This window comes from Tachysurus vachellii, chromosome 24, assembly GCF_030014155.1.
Source record: "Tachysurus vachellii isolate PV-2020 chromosome 24, HZAU_Pvac_v1, whole genome shotgun sequence".
Taxonomy (NCBI): domain Eukaryota; kingdom Metazoa; phylum Chordata; class Actinopteri; order Siluriformes; family Bagridae; genus Tachysurus; species Tachysurus vachellii.
In genome coordinates, this window is record NC_083483.1 from 8,813,451 (window position 1) to 8,830,314 (window position 16,864).

General features: G+C 39.5%; 1 protein-coding gene across 1 annotated transcript in view; it reads right to left on the bottom strand.

Moving 5' to 3' along the window:
• Positions 1-16,864, bottom strand: part of sorcs3a (sortilin related VPS10 domain containing receptor 3a) — a 254,741-nt gene that overhangs the window by 135,899 nt on the left and 101,978 nt on the right. The window lies entirely within an intron of this gene.

Genomic DNA, 16,864 nt, shown 5'->3' on the forward strand with positions numbered 1-16,864 from the left:
ATGACCTTTTTCATTTTTAAGTGCATCATACTAGAAACTCATTCACTCATTTTCTACCGCTTATCCGAACTACCTCGGGTCACGGGGAGCCTGTTCCTATCTCAGGCGTCATCGGGCATCAAGGCAGGATACACCCTGGACGGAGTGCCAACCCATCGCAGGGCACACACACACTCTCATTCACTCACGCAATCACACACTACGGACAATTTTCCAGAGATGCCAATCAACCTAGCATGCATGTTTTTGGACCGGGGGAGGAAACCTGAGTACCCGGAGGAAACCGCCGAGGCACGGGGGGGGAACATGCAAACTCCACACACACAAGGTGGAGGTAGGAATCGAACCCCCAACCCTGGAGGTGTGAGGCAAACGTGCTAACCACTAAGCCACCGTGCCCCCATACTAGAAACTAATTTAAAAATAAGTCAATTAAAGTAAGATCAATGAACAAACATATATTCAGAAAATATCTGACTACTCGTACACAGAGTATTATCAATGCAACACAAGAATCATAAACATATTGAAAATGCCAGAATCCTTCATGTTCGTCTGCAAAGTCCAAGTAAGGAAAGAGAAACCTTTCAGCTATTCCGTCTACGTGTATGTTTTCACACCTGTGCTTACAAAGCTCACAAGATCATATGACTCTGATTCAGATCTGAGTCATCCATGATCAAGATGGATCTTTGGATCAAAAAAGCATTTTTTTTTGGTTTATTTCAGGAGAGCTGCCATTATGTCACATGCTATAGATCTACTGAAACATCTTCCCCTTAGAGGGAATGTCTACAACAAATCAATAAGTTATTCTGACAATTTATTCTGAAAGTTTTCTAGCCTGCCAGAAGTCTTCCAGAATGACCCTGCCTCCTATCCACTTAAGATCTCAGCCAAACTGAACACCATTGGGAGACTTTAGAGCAAAAGACCAATTTGTAGAATCTTGTAGAATACAACCTGAAGCTCTTCTATTGGCTCATCACCTTATTAGGATACTTTATTTTGTTTTTTTTTAGTCATAATATTAAAACCGCTGACAGATGATGGCAATAACATTGATTATCATGTTAAATATAATCCTTTCTATCATACTGTAGCCAGCATTAACCTTTTCAGCAATATGTGCTACAGTAGCTCTTCTGTGGAATCATTCCAGAATCAATGAGCCTTGAGTGTCCATGATCCTGTCGCTGGTTCACTGGTTGATTGGTTGCCCTTCCCATGACCACTTTAGTATGGTTCTAATCACCTCATACTTGGGGAACAAACCCACAAAACCTGCTGTTTTGGATAAGCTCAGTCTCAGTTGTACAGTCATCACAATTTGTCAAACTGGCTTGGATCCATACACTTGCCAATTTTTCCTATCCCATTTTTCATATCACACCCATTGACAGATAACACAGTAATAAGCTAATCAGTGTTATACACAGTAGTTTTAATGTAATTGTAATGTTATTCCTGAATAGTGTATGCATTTTCCCTAATCTACTGCCACTCAGGTTGATGTCTGAGGTTACCCAGGGTACTGTGCTGCAAATCACAACTAACTAGTCCAAACAATGCTGTATTTACAATTGAGGTTTTACAATTATTAGCCTATTTGGATGAAATTTGATCCAAGCCTCACTAACTTCTAAACAAGTCAGCCCAAGAATAATGTCCTGAATAATGAATCTAATATGTTCTGTGGATAGAAATTAATAAATGAATGTACCTAATGAGCCTGATATTTGAATAGTTGGATTAGGCACATAAAATAAATTAGTACTAATGGGGTCTGTCTAAATTTGTTTTACAGTTAAACGGTTTCCTACCTGCAAGAAGTTAAATGCTTGAAAAAGGAACAGAGATTTGAGTGAAGACCATTTTACATTTCTAGCATTTAGAAGACACCATTATTCAGAGTGACTTACATTTTTTATTTCAATTTATACAACTGAGGGTTAATGGCCTTGCTCAGAGGCCCAACAGTGGCATTTTGGTGGATCTGGGAATCAAACCCGTAACCTTCCATTCAGTAGTCTAATGCCTTAACCATTAAGCTACCACATTTTTTGTATGCTCAGTACTCAGTATTCAGTCAGTTTAAGAGGAAATAAACCACACATTAAATCGATTATCATTAAAAACAGATGCTTACGTATGCATAACCAATGCAAAAAAAAAGCAAAAGACTAGCAGCGGATTGGGATAACTATTAGTCACGGTTGCTACCCATAACCTTACTCAGAGGCGTTTTATATAATCGCTGTTATTTCCAGCCCTCAGGTGCTGCCTCTTCTCTAAATCGGGGGCTGGACAGGCCAAGGTGACTGTCCTCGTTTGCATATCTCCCATCCGTCTCTTATGTCAGGGTTTGCCATTACACTACTCCTTTCTATGAAGTGAACTGACAAGTACACCCTGCTGTTGAGTCACAATGCAAGCAGTGGATCCAGAGAACATGGTATAGATTCGGAAAGTGATGAAATGTTGGAAAAGTGTCAAAAGGGGAAGAAAGAAAGAAAGAAAGAAAGAAAGAAAGAAAGAAAGAAAGAACGAACGAACAGAGGAATTTGGCAGTTCCCCTTGACCGGTGCTGTCATGTTTTCCTCTCAGCATGGCTGCTTCTACAAACTGTACCAGTGGTTCTGGAAAGCCAGAGGGGAAGATTTGCTACTCAAGAGAAAGAAGAAGGTCTGAGATGTGTACTTGTGAAATAGAAAAAAAAAGGGAGACCTCGAGCCCACTCCTTGCAAGATGGAGAGCAGATTGCTTTGGTCAGCTGGAGTCTCTGTGTCAAAGTGGAGGGCAGGACGCAAAGTGAGACGGGAAAAAAAAACGAAATAAATTGGACAAAACTGGATTTGTGGCTCGTGCTCACGAGTGTGTGTCTCTATGTCTGTGTGTGTGCTCCCAAGAGTCACTGGTTGTCTGACATACGTGGGTTGACATGCTGCAGGGGGATATGCACACACACACACACACACACACACACACACACACACACACACACACACACACCAGCAGTCCTAAAGTCACTTTCTGAATTGTAGATTTAAACAGATGGCTAAAATAAAAAAATAAATAAATAAAAGACTTAATTTTTTTACATTTTTTTTTTTTATTTTTTAAAACACATTCAATACCTAATTTGAGTAGATGTGGAATTTAAAACCCTTGAGAAAAAGGTCAAACTAGCAGGTGTAAATTTGTTGTGCTGTGCTAAATGAATGGAGAAAACAGCACAGCAGATGACATTAGGAGATGTATCAGTGTCATTAGGAACTTTGAACAAGAAATCAACACATGGCTTTGCAAGCAATGCATCGTTTTGTAAAATAAATTGTGACTCTAAAGATACATACCAGAGTTGATATAAAGAGACGGCGCGTCTCGGATGCAAGGCTTTCTCTCCGAAACCCCAATTGACCTGCAATTAACGCTTGAAATATCAATAATGTCAATTACGCTTGACTTGGATTATCATCGTCGGACTTTAATTAAGGAACCGTGGTGCATAGAAATATTATTAGCATAACTAAATGTTCCACGTCCATGAAGCATAATTTAAAGTGTCAAACTCAATTTTTCGTGTGTGAGCCAACATGCCCCGTTTCTAATGAACGGATTAATGACCCTCTATCCTTTTCTCTCGTGCACACCACTCTTAGTTTTTTGTACTTTTTAATTGTGTTATCTCTTGATTGCAAGTGTCTCCTGCTGGGTCAGCGCTGTGCAGATCAAAGATCTGAGGCAGTAAATTAAGCGTCATGTTTAAATAAGAGCCCACAACACCATAGAGAATGCTTATTAATCTGAGAAGATGAATTGGATGCTAGTGCAGAGAAGCCCTAGTAATAAAATAACACTGCAGTTACAGTGCAATAAAACCAGAGTTAATGCAACACATCCATAGACTTGTAAATGTCAGCTTGGAGCAAAACAACAAGCCAGCTACCTGAGCTTATATGAGAGAGTGTTCTCATGAATAGGAAAAAAAATCCCTCCAGTCAGGGTCAACAAGAGACGGTCATTATTATAAAAGCTGCAGAATTTAGGTAAGAATTGCTCGAATTACCTCAAAATCAGGAATTCACTTTAGATGATAGTCACATGAAACTGTATTCCACAACAATTTCTTAACTAGTCCACACTGAATGGCAGGAAATATGAAATCGTGATTGATTTGTTCATCCATTTACTCCTATTAAGTTGGACAGGGAAGGGGGGCACGGTGGCTTAGTGGTTAGCACGTTCGCCTCACAACTCCAGGGTTGGGGGTTCGATTCCTGCCTCCGCCTTGTGTGTGTGGAGTTTGCATGTTCTCCCCGTGCCTCGGGGGTTTCCTCCGGGTACTCCGGTTTCCTCCCCCGGTCCAAATACATGCATGGTAGGTTGATTGGCATCTCTGGAGAGTGTGATTGCGTGAGTGAATGAGAGTGTGTGTGTGTGTGTGTGTGTGTGTGTGTGTGTGTGTGTGTGTGTGTGTGTGTGTGTGTGCCCTGCGATGGGTGTATCCTGCCTTGATGCCTGATGACGCCTGAGATAGGCACAGGCTCCCCGTGACCCAAGGTAGTTCGGATAAGCGGTAGAAAATGAATGAATAAATGAAAGTTGGACAGGACAGGGCAGGGGAAGTGGTGACTTTAGGTTAACAGTTAAGGATCTAAGTTGCTGCTCAAAAGACCAGGGTTCATGCCCCAGCACTGACAAACTGCTGCTGTGGGGCTCTTGAGCAAGGCCATTAACCCTCTCTCCTCAAGTGGCACTGTATTATGGCTGACACTATGCTCTGAGCCCAACATTCTAAGCTGGGATATGCAAAGAAAAGCATTTCCTTGTGCTCTAATGTATATATGACTAATACAGGTTTATCAGTATGTCATCTTATTTGTCACATACACAGTTATATATAGTACACAACTTGCAGTGAATTAAAAACCCGGCCTGCTCCTACTCCTAGACTGTGAATATAAATTTATAAATAACTAAGTTGAAAAGAAAGATGATTTGAAATATTGATTTATAAAATGTGTAGTTGTGTTGAATGTAGTAACAGTAACGGAACAAAGTGCAGTTTGTAGAGTTGTCAAACAAGCAGAAAGTCTTAAGGGGTCTGAATGGTGACCGGTCTGTTTTGAGGAGTCTGATGGCCTGAGGGGAAAAGCCTCTCCAAAGACTCAGATTTAGCCATCGGACTACAGAAAGCACTTGCCTGATTGCATCAGGCTGAACAGACAGTTACTGCTACAAACTGTTTGTACTTCTGCCGAGTACGAGTATTATACGAGTAATACGAGTCAATATCTGTGCTCGGATTGAATGAAAATCATCATTGGGTAGCTGATTGTGTCAGCGTTCTGTGATAGGCTAGTCACAGCGCCCGTCCCCTACACACATACAGATCTATTGTTAATAATATGTACTTACTATCCAGTAGAGTTCTGGTAAACGTGGGTTCGTTCAGACGTGGTGCTTGCTTGGTAGATTGCGACTCGTATTGCGTCTCTGCCTGTCGGAGATTTTTTTTTCTTTTTTAAACCTTCAGCTGTCTCTAACCCAGTGGTCTTCACTATTTTTTTCATGTGAGCCACACTGATAGGACAAAGTCAATAGGAGAGCCACTTTCACCGCAAAGTACGCCAAGTTATTCAGTCTTAAATAGCTTATCTGCTTAAATACAATGTACAATATTGCAATACAATAATTACTCGAGTTGCGGATGATGCATGCTCCCCATCAGTTACCTCTTTTGTCACTGTCACATTGCTTTGTTGCTGTTCATTTTGAGCGCGGGATTTTTTGATAAGAAATCGATCCATTTTTTAGTCTGTGTGTACAGTAAACACAAGTTGTTAACTAGCATGAAACACAAACTAGCTTCTGGCAGCCCGCCAAAAACTGGCTATTGCGGAATGCAGTGAGTCAGTGACGAGTCAAATAATATATATAAATATATATTATTATTTGTAATAGAGCACATTCGTTTTTCTATGCTTCCCTGATTGTTTTTAATGTTATTTAAATGAACCACATGATCATATCATCGTATTATTTACTGCCATGCGAGGAGGCTCGCGAGCCGCGCAATGAGTAACACTGCTCTAACCAGTAACCAGACACTGAGTGTCTGACACGTTTTTGCTGTATTTCATAAAAACATAAAGGTGGTAAACTAGTGTTCTAAATATTACAAATTAATTATTAAGCTACGCACACACACTCACACACACACCTGGTGTGGAAATAAAAAAATAAAAAAGAACCAAAAAAATAAAAAAAATCACACTGATCATAAAAAAAATAAAAGTTAAAAAAGAAAGTTATGTTGTTCATTACATTTTACTTCATAATTGCACTGCATTGTTTTGTTTTCATTGTTGCAAAACTTGTTCTGTAATATAGTTCGTTTGCTATCGTGATCAAAACCATTGATCTGAAGCTCAATCCTGATGCTGTCCTGTAAATATTTTTCTAATCAGCAATAAATATAACAATTTCTGATCAACCCATATCAATTGCATGCTTAAAATAACATACCGGTTAAAGCCCCGCCCATTTCAAGACAAGCCCAGCCTACTTCCGGGTTAGGCCCTACCCACTCCGAGTACAGATACAGATACAAATAATTCATATGGTTAACAGATACAGATAATGCTGTACTCGCTCATCCCTACTGTTTAGCTGCTATAAACCGCAGATGTTATATATTTACATATGTTTACAAACAGTAAAATCCTTATTAGCACTCACTTTGAACCAAACAGACTACTGTATTTAAGGGTCAGCACCATATGTATCTTGTCTTGTAGTTTGTCTTGTCTTTGTACTGTATTTTGTTTGCACTGTCTCTTGTCTTGCACTGTCTCTTGTCCTGCACTGTCTCTTGTCCTGCACTGTCTTTTGTCCTGCACTGTCTTTTGCCTGGCACTGTCACTTGGCCACTTGTCTTGCACTGTCTCTTGTCTTGCACTTTCTCTTGTCTTGCACTGTTTCTTGTCTTGCACTGTCTGTTGATTTGCACTGTCTCTTGATTTGCACTGTGTCTTGTCTTGCACTGTCTCTTGTTTTGTACTGTCTCTTGTCTTGCATTCTCTCTTGTCTTGTACTGTCTCTTGTCTTTCATTGTTTCTTGTCCTGCACTTTATTTTGCCTTGTACTGTCTCTTGTCTTGCATTCTCTCTTGTCTTGTACTGTCTCTTGTCTTTCATTGTTTCTTGCCCTGCACTTTATTTTGCCTTGTACTGTCTCTTGTCTTGCACTGTCTCTTGATTTGCACTGTCTCTTGTCTTGCACTGTTTGCACATGGTTGCATACATGTACATGTTTTGAGGCTAGGTTAATTTTAATTTTATTCCTTAATTCTGTTTTGTCTTTTTGTTGCACAAGTTATTATTTTTTTCATTTCTAATGTATTGCATTAGTTAAATATTACAATACAATTAGTTATGTTTTACAATAAAAGCCTCTTTACTTGAATTGACATGACTTGGGATGGGGTGGGTGTAGTCCTGGAGCTTTGGTGCTGCGTTACCGTCGCCTGCCAACTACAGTGCAGTTTGTATAACGTACACAATACAGAGTACACCAAATATGATGTGAGCCAAACAGTATACACTCTCCTGAAGCTCCGCCCCTTTCAACACCATACATACTCTCGACTGTAGAATCCTACAACAGAATCCTGGCAAGATAATTCCAGCCTCTTGCGGGAAAGGACCTGAACCGAGTGCTCTTTTGGGCAAAGTAAAGCTAAAGAATTTGAAATGATTTGCTTAAGCTGTATTCATGGCCTGAGTGAAAACCTGGCAATGTTGTACTGTGTATCTGCTGTAGCCAGAGGCGAAGCATATGCTCCTTCTATCAACAGTGAGAGGCTCTTTCTTAGCAGCATGAATAATGGCAGGTGGGTTGTGTACCGAAGCACATTGAAAGTCACAGTAAAGCTAACTCGCTAACCGCTGATGTATTTGTTATGCGCTCGCAATACTTCAATTTGTATGTCATCCAAATATGGAAACAACTTAGATTAGGTATATTTATGTTTTTGTCCAGTTCTCAATGCCCAAAATTTTAGATTTGACTGACTGACAAAATTGTTATGGACTTCTAAAATAAGGCAATATGTGAAACTAATATCTTTTTTTTTGTTTGTTTGTTTCGTTTTTTTTTTAAAAACCAATTAAACATCCTTTTAAACCCTAAATCTAGTCTATGTAAAATTTAACATCAATTTGGAAAAAGAAACAAATGCATTCTGATGGTTGGGGACACAATTCAAATGTGTAAAGTGGCTAAACCGCATCCTTAAGCTGAGAGCTAAAACCTTAAGTCACTATCTTGTCTAACAGATAAAAGCTCTTTTTGAATCTGAGAGTTCGTCTCAAATTGTCTCAAACTCTTGCCTCTGGCTTGCTCGTTATAGAAGGAGATCTACAGCTGGATTTCTGTTGAGCTGCTGTTGAAATAAATTGGAATTAAAATCACTGGGTCAGTGCTGGGTTACTTTTGTTTTAGGTATTTGGATGTAGTAGTAACATTACTTAAGCAGCTACTTTCTACTTTCTGGTACAAATATACCGTCACATACAATGTCTATAAGTCTATAAGCTCACATACTACACTGAAATCCTGGGATTTTTTCTTCATTCAAAATTGAAAATAAACAGACCCTGTTCAAATTTTTTACGGTGACTTAGTGGTCACGGTGGCTTAGTGGTTAGCACGTTTGCTTCACACCTCCAGGGTTGGGGGTTCGATTCCTGCCTCCGCCTTGTGTGTGTGGAGTTTGCATGTTCTCCCCGTGCCTCGGAGGTTTCCTCCGGGTACTCCGGTTTCCTTCCCTGGTCCAAAGACATGCATGGTAGGTTGATTGGCATCTCTGGAAAATTGTCCCTAGTGTGTGATTGCGTGAGTGAATGAGAGTGTGTGTGTGCCCTGCGATGGGTTGGCACTCCGTCCAGGGTGTATCCTGCCTTGATGCCCGATGACGCCTGAGATAGGCACAGGCTCCCCGTGACCCGAGGTAGTTCGGATAAGCGGTAGAAAATGAATAAATGAATAAATAAAGAGAGTAAATGTGCAATATATTGAATATTTATTACTGTAGATTCTGCACTGTTTCGAGGATCCTTTTTAAACATAATAACAAGCAAATGTGTGATACTGAGAATGTTGTCAGCTTTGACCAAAAACTCTATGGAAGCATATATTAAAACGATTTCATCTAAAATGGATCATAATGTTCGCACAAAGCTGTCGAGACACTTACAGCATTTGGCAGATGCCCTTATCCAGAGCGACTTACATTATCTAATTTTTTTATACAGCTGAGCAATTGAGGGTTAAGGGCCTTGCTCAGGGGCCCAACAGTGGCAGCTTGGTGGACCTGGGATCGAACTCACAGCCTTCCGATTGGTAGCCCAACACCTTAACCACTAGGCTACCACATACCACAACCACTAGGACACTATGCCAGCTCGAGTGCACACTGTCATTAAAAGCAGAAAATTTCATTTCATGAAATTCATGTAAAGATTCTTTTTATTTTTCAGTCAACCTGTGGTCAGAAATATCATCTGTAATTAAAGTTGCTTATTAAATTAGAAAAGAATGTAAAATAGAAGCATTTCCTCTCAGGCTTTAAGTCTTTGAAACCCATTATATACTTATGATGGAATTATCAAATTAAACGTTCAACTAGGGGAAAAAACACAGATCCCAAACGATGCAGCTGTCTAAATGTTTGTTGCATCTTTGGGAAATCATGAATTTACATTCTGACAGCCAGTGTCTCTGTGTCTCTAGGTGGGAAGGATGATCCCTGTTCCCCTGTCGATCACAGAGACTGCTGCTTGCTGATTGTTTGTGTCTGTCAAAACCACGTATGCAGAAGTGTGTTAAGCGGTCCTAAATTCTCTAACACTGTATGAGCAGCAGTTAGAAAACATTTGGTTTCACATCTCAAAGGAAGCAATTGTTAGGCTTAATACTCTGAACTGATGTCTGTTGTGCACGGGGAGATTTAACAAGCGTGTGGGAATAGAAGGGATATAATTAATAACGATTTGATGTGAAGGATATAAAAACATGGTATTATGATTTGAAATTTGCAGAACTGGCAACACTTGACCTCATGAATCATGATACAGATGTAACCGTGGCATAAAACTGCCATGTTTGTTGTAATACGCTTCCATAATCTGTCAGTTGATGTCCAGTAATGTTCGGTTGCTGTGTCGGTGTATAATTATGTACGTCATGTAAGTCATTACAGCTTAGCATTTGTCCTGTGTGATCTAGTAGCATGTGGTAAGATTAAGTCAGATGTCATTACATGTACTCTACGTCACATCATGAAAATGCACTTAAAATGTCACGTATGCAGTTCCTTCGCACGGCGACTCGCCTTTTTCGATTTTCTCGTCTGTTCTGTTTATGTTCCGCTTTGTTTTTTTATTTGTTTACGCTGCCACGTGCTGTTGTTTTGATTCATATCTTGTCTTCACCCCTGTTTTTTAATTGCTTTTTCCTGTGATTAGTTCGCTTATTTAAACCCTTGTGTATGGCTTCATAAAGTATATTTTATGTCCTAGTCTGTAACGATAACACTGTTTGTTTAGTCTTTATTTTTGGGCGATATTCCGATATTTTTAATTGTTTCGCTGACTTCAAATTTATCCAACTCCTTTAACTCAGTTTTTAGAGGTGACTTAATCTAAAATGGACTTGTCCGGTTGCATACTGTCAGTAACGCAGGAGGCGAACTAAATCATTCTTAATTCTGATATTCATGTACAATTTTTCAAAGATTAAAATTTTTAATCAAGGATTAAGGATTTCAGGATTGTAGTTAATATTTTTTATGTAAAATAAATAAATAAATAAATAAAAATATTGTAAAATGGAAGCATTTCCACTCTCTTTGCGCCATTATATGGATATGATGGAATTACCAAATGAAATGTCTGATTAGGGAAAACAACAGATCCCAAATTATGCAGCTGTATAATTGTTCAGCATGTCATTTATTCCTATGTTTTGATCTAAGCTGTCTGACTGGTTTTGGATTTTGTTTGCATGCGATACAACAGTCTCGTATTAGCATTACCTGCGATGCTGTGAGTAGTGTAATAATACATAGTGACACACTGCTCATCCATCGTGCAGTGCTTGTTCTTGGTTTCTGAAGCTTTTACCTAATATCCTTTATATAACAGATAATCAGTGAATGTCTTTTTAACACATGACAATATTGGTGACATTTACTTTTCTATAGATAAAGTGAAGCAAGCCCCGTTTCAAACTGCCTTGGCACAGATTCCTGACATTCACATGACAATAACATTCTTTTCAATATGCTTTTTATTTGATTTAGAATTTTTTTTAAAGCGAGCACTATGTTAACTAACCTTCTATGACAGACATCATGACCTAACTTTTAATAGATAACATTCCAATAATGTTGATTTTATTCATCTTGACACACTAACAGAAGACAGACTTTAAAATGACACTGGGACTGTAGCTAGGTACATGTAAAGCGAGTCCATTTTAACTTTTATAATCTGTGACTGTCAAATATCAGACATTTTTCCAGTGCTGTTCAAACTGACATTCATCTTCTATAGCTAAAGTAAAGCGAGCCTTTTTTTGTAAATCTCTACACTCTATAACAGACATGACTCGATATGTTTTTCTTTTATTCAATTTCTAAAATAAAGCCCAAACCCTTTCTAATTCTCTTGACACCCTTGTGACAGACAGATGACACAATAATGACACTGTTTCTATAGCAAAAGTAAAGCGAGTACTCTCACTTTGACACTCCGATAGACACATTTTATAGCGTTAGTTATTAAAGTGGTGTCCATATGTCATGTCAAAGCCGTGCACTTCCCAGTATTCAGCGCTGCCTACGAACATGGCCACAGAGGACGACATCACCCAGACTCTCCTCTCCTCTCACCTTTACACTCACCAGACTACTGATTACACACATCTGGACTAAATTACCTTCACCGCACACTTTCACACATATTTGTGAAGTATTTGCTTTGTGTCTTTTTGCTCTGGTTGTAAAGAGTTTTTTTATCGTTATTAGTCTTTCTGGTTTGCGTTCAAGATTTTTTCATATCTCCTGCTCCGGCTCATGCTGTTTGACCCTTACCGGATTTTGCTTCAACAATAAGGATGATTGTATACCTGCACTTGCATCCTCAACCGAATCCTGACACCTTCAAGCACAGCCAGCGTAGGATCAGTAAATTGTATTTATTGATGTATTATTTTTAAATGAGAACAAACCAAAGCTGTAAAAAATTGCCATGAAAATCACCAATACATTCATTCATTCATTCATCTTCTACCGCTTATCTGAACTACCTCGGGTCACGGGGAGCCTGTGCCTATCTCAGGCGTCATCGGGCATCAAGGCAGGATACACCCTGGACGGAGTGCCAACCCATCGCAGGGCACACACACACACACTCTCATTCACTCACACAATCGGGACAATTTTCCAGAGATGCCAATCAACCTACCATGCATGTCTTTGGACCGGGGGAGGAAACCGGAGTACCCGGAGGAAACCCCCGAGGCACGGGGAGAACATGCAAACTCCACACACACAAGGCAGAGGCGGGAATTGAACACCGACCCTGGAGGTGTGAGCGAACGTGCTAACCACTAAGCCACCGTGACCCCTCACCAATACATTTTACAAGAAATTATTATCACACAGATTTCACAATGCCTTCACTGCATGTTTTTTTCATGTTTTCATATCTAAAACAACAGCTTGACATTGGGTATTAGACATAACAAAGGAATGACACTGTACTACCAGGCTACTTGTCTAAAACGTTCTGAATGGACAGAGTGAATTCTTGCCTATCATAATCCCTATGATTTATAACCTTAATATGTCACTTGGGCGCCTGACAGGAAGTGCCATCTGGAATTAATCAGTACAATGTACACAAACACGTAAAGCTAGATGACGAGCCAGTGAACACACTCACGCCAGATGATCTGCCACTTGGCACTGATTAAGATCCAAATGTGATTAGACTTTCAGTATCACAGCGAGGACCTTGCTACACAAAGAAATAGTTGAAAAAAAACAGCTGAGCAACTGCATTGTTTATTACACAGCCAAAAACATAATGGCTTTACTATATAAATGAAGAAAACCCTGTTTTCCCCCATAGCTCTCGCCTTATCTGTTATGACGGACTGCAAAGCTGATTTAAGATTAGAATTAAAAGCTATTGACCTGCAAAACAGCACAGAGAAAAATACTTCAGTGAGGTCATAGCTCAGCGAGTCTAGACTATCTGGCCTGATTGCTGCAGGAAGGAGCAAGTGGTGGAGGAAAATACCTCATTAAAAATGAACCACTTATCTATTACTTATACACACACACAGACTTGTACAAGCATGTAGAAAGAGTCTCCCTTAAAGCATTTATTGCATTACTGAAGCTCCACCCAAACACTAGATTTTACTTGTATAACATGTCTCAATTAGAGCCGTAGCTCCCTAAGTCATGAATCACTATATCACATACAAGACTTTGGACACTGATAAGAAGTCTGAGTCAATACGCAGTGGGACGCCGATGATTCAGTTTCCAAAGACATGACTCCGCATTGGTGTTCAACAACAGGCAGGCCGATATCTTTGACAAAGTTTTAAGTATGTTAGGAAAAATATTGGTTAGCGTGTTTGACTCACGTCTCTAGGGTTGGGGGTTCGATTCCCACCTTTGCCATATGTGTGGTGTTTGTTTTCCTCCCTGTGCCTCCCCAGGCCAAAGACATACAGGGTAGGTTGACTGGCGTCACTACATTGTCCGTAGTGTGTGAGTGTGTGAGTGTGTGAGTGTGTGTGCGCAGTTACGCTTTGTGATTGAATGATATCCTTTCCAGTGTGTACCCTGCCCTGTGCCCCAAGTCTCGTGGGATAGGTTCCATGCCCCCTATAGAGACCCAACAGGATAACTGGAGTAGAGAACAGATGGATGAAATGTACTTCAAACAGCATCGTAGGGTAGCTTTTTTTTTTTCATTAAACACCAATGTTTTTAGACTCAAATAAACCATATCTAGATAGTAATCGCTACAACAAAGATAACAAGCTAATTACGTTAATAAACAAAGTCAACTAACTTTTTTTTTTCCAAGCTTAGAGGTTTCAGAAAATATCACCTCATTTCCTGTAATGAAACACAGTAAAGATTGATGTGTCCTGGATTTCTCAGTGCATTATGAGATTTTTAAGGAGCGACCAATGCATCCCATTGCACTAGAAGGATACTCCAATAGATCTGACAAATCAAATCACTAATTTAAAAGAAAAAATAAATCGGGCTACATCATGTTGGGAACATTGTTTTCAGTTATTATATCAAGCCAAAGTCATGTACACATTATTTTTGCTCTCCCTTATGACCCCATGTACCAGCCCATAAAGCTCCAAGCATGTTAAATATTACATCTGGAACAGTACAGAATATTAGATCTAGTTGTGTAAATTTCTGTACAATTCTTTTGTTCTACAAATGACAAAAAGGCTTGTCAGGGCATTCAGATTCGACTTTTTTTTGCTGGCTGCTCTGCCATAAAGTAACAAGTTAAACTCTGCCTGCAGGTCTCCTAATTAAAATCGATGTAACTTCGACTGCTTGTTAGGGTGAAATGCGAGCACTTATCAGTTGGAATTTTAATTATACGCACCCAGACCTGAAGCTACCCTACATGCGATAGGGAGAAACACAGGCTGCCTGATTTTCTGCAGTTCATAAATTCATGCAGATTCAAGTCAAAAATGTCACTTGATATTTACATCAAACATCAGAATGAAGAAAAGATGTGCGTTCTGTGATTTTGACTTAGTGACATTTTAGTGTCAGGCTAGTTTAAGAGATTTAAGAGAATTTTCAGATTTTTGAGATTTTCACACACACACATGTGTGAGGGGAAAAAACTTCCAGTGATCTCCTATTAGAAAATATTAACAGTTGCTTACATTACAGTCATGTTTATGGATGGATCGATCCATTTAAACACTACGTTTATTTAACAAGTATTCAAAGATGAAGAGCAAAACCACTCAACAGACCTCAGAAGACAAATTCTTCATGCTCATTTTTCTCTTTTATCCTTCCAGTAATTGTAGTTAAACCAATTCAGCACAATGCATGTTTTTTTCTTTTCTTAAACCTTACTTGCACATAGGTTTGTTTGCAAGGTTTCAATTTAAGATTTTAAGAAAATATTTCTATGGAAAGGGGGCACGGTGGCTTAGTGGTTAGCACGTTCGCCTCACACCTCCAGGGTTGGGGGTTCGATTCCCGCCTCCGCCTTGTGTGTGTGTAGTTTGCATGTTCTCCCCGTGCCTCAGGGTTTCCTCCGGGTACTCCGGTTTCCTCCCCTGGTCCAAAGACATGCATGGTAGGTTGATTGGCATCTCTGGAAAATTGTCCGTAGCGTGTGAGTGCGTGAGTGAATGAGTGTGTGTGTGTGTGCCCTGTGATGGGTTGGCACTCCGTCCAGGGTGTATCCTGCCTTGATGCCCAATGACACCTGAGAGGCTCCCCGTGACCCGAGGTAGTTCGGATAAGCGGTAGAAAATGAATGAATGAATGAATGAATTTCTATGGAAACTAATGAAAAACCACCAAAGAGCATGATGTTGCCTTATCCTTCAGAAATCATACAAGAGAAAGAAGAAAAAAAAAAAAGCCAGAGACTGTCTGAGGACCTTTATAGAAATTTTGACAGGCCATTTTTAATTTTCAAAATTTTTATTAAAAGACCAGATTTAAGACGTCATTTATATTCTTTAGATGGCTATGTTGTCATTTTGGTACTGTATGGTGGAGAAAGAAAATTTCTATACTTCTACTCAGCAATTCTTGACATTATTCTTGAACAATGTTTTGTAAAGAAAAACGGCAAAAAAAAAGTTGCTTTGTCTTTGTATTGAAGTTGTTCTAGCTCTATTGACATTCTTCTACAAAGACCACCGAGAACAACATAGGAAAATCATTCGTACACAAACAACAACAAAGCAACAAAATATTGAGTGTGTACCCACTTTCTTGTTTCCCCATGGGTGTATCTGGGCCCTCCCAGGCCTCCGTTTTAGCCAGTCAAGTGAATCAAACACTATCTGGCTGTGTGCAGCAGAAGCAGCATGGCCAGAGCTGAAGATAAACTTACACACTCACACACATACACACACACACACTCTCTCTCTCTCTTCATTATGCCTAGTGCCAGTGAAGTCTAAAATCCCATGCTACGAATTACAGTATGCACGGCCAAATCCTAAATAAAAAAATATTAAAAACACCATGCCTGTAGAGCAGACTGTAAAATAAATGTTGTAATATTTATCAGTTTGTTCTCTGAAGCACAGTTATCACTACAGAGTTTTTTTTTATTGTTATAATTATTGTCCTTATTGCAGCAATTTGCCTGTTTATAAAGCCTTTTTTAATACATTTATTACACATTTTATTTTACCCATTTACAGTATAGTAACGCAAGAGGGACAGCTCATGTTGGACGTTTGGGGGACAAAGTTAGGGAGGCCAGATTAAGATTAAGGAGAGTGAGTAGACTGGTAGGAGAATGTTGGACATGGAGCTGCCAGGCAGGAGGCAAAGAGAAAGGACAAAGAGGAGGTATATGGATGTAATTAATGAGGAAATGAAGCTAGTGGGTGCAAGTATTGAGGATGAAGAAGATAGGGATAGGTGGAGAGAGATGATTCGCTGTGGCGACCCCTGAAGGGAAAAGCCGAAAGAAGAAGAAGAACAACGCAAGTCAGTAGAGATTCCTTCCATAGATATTGAATACACATT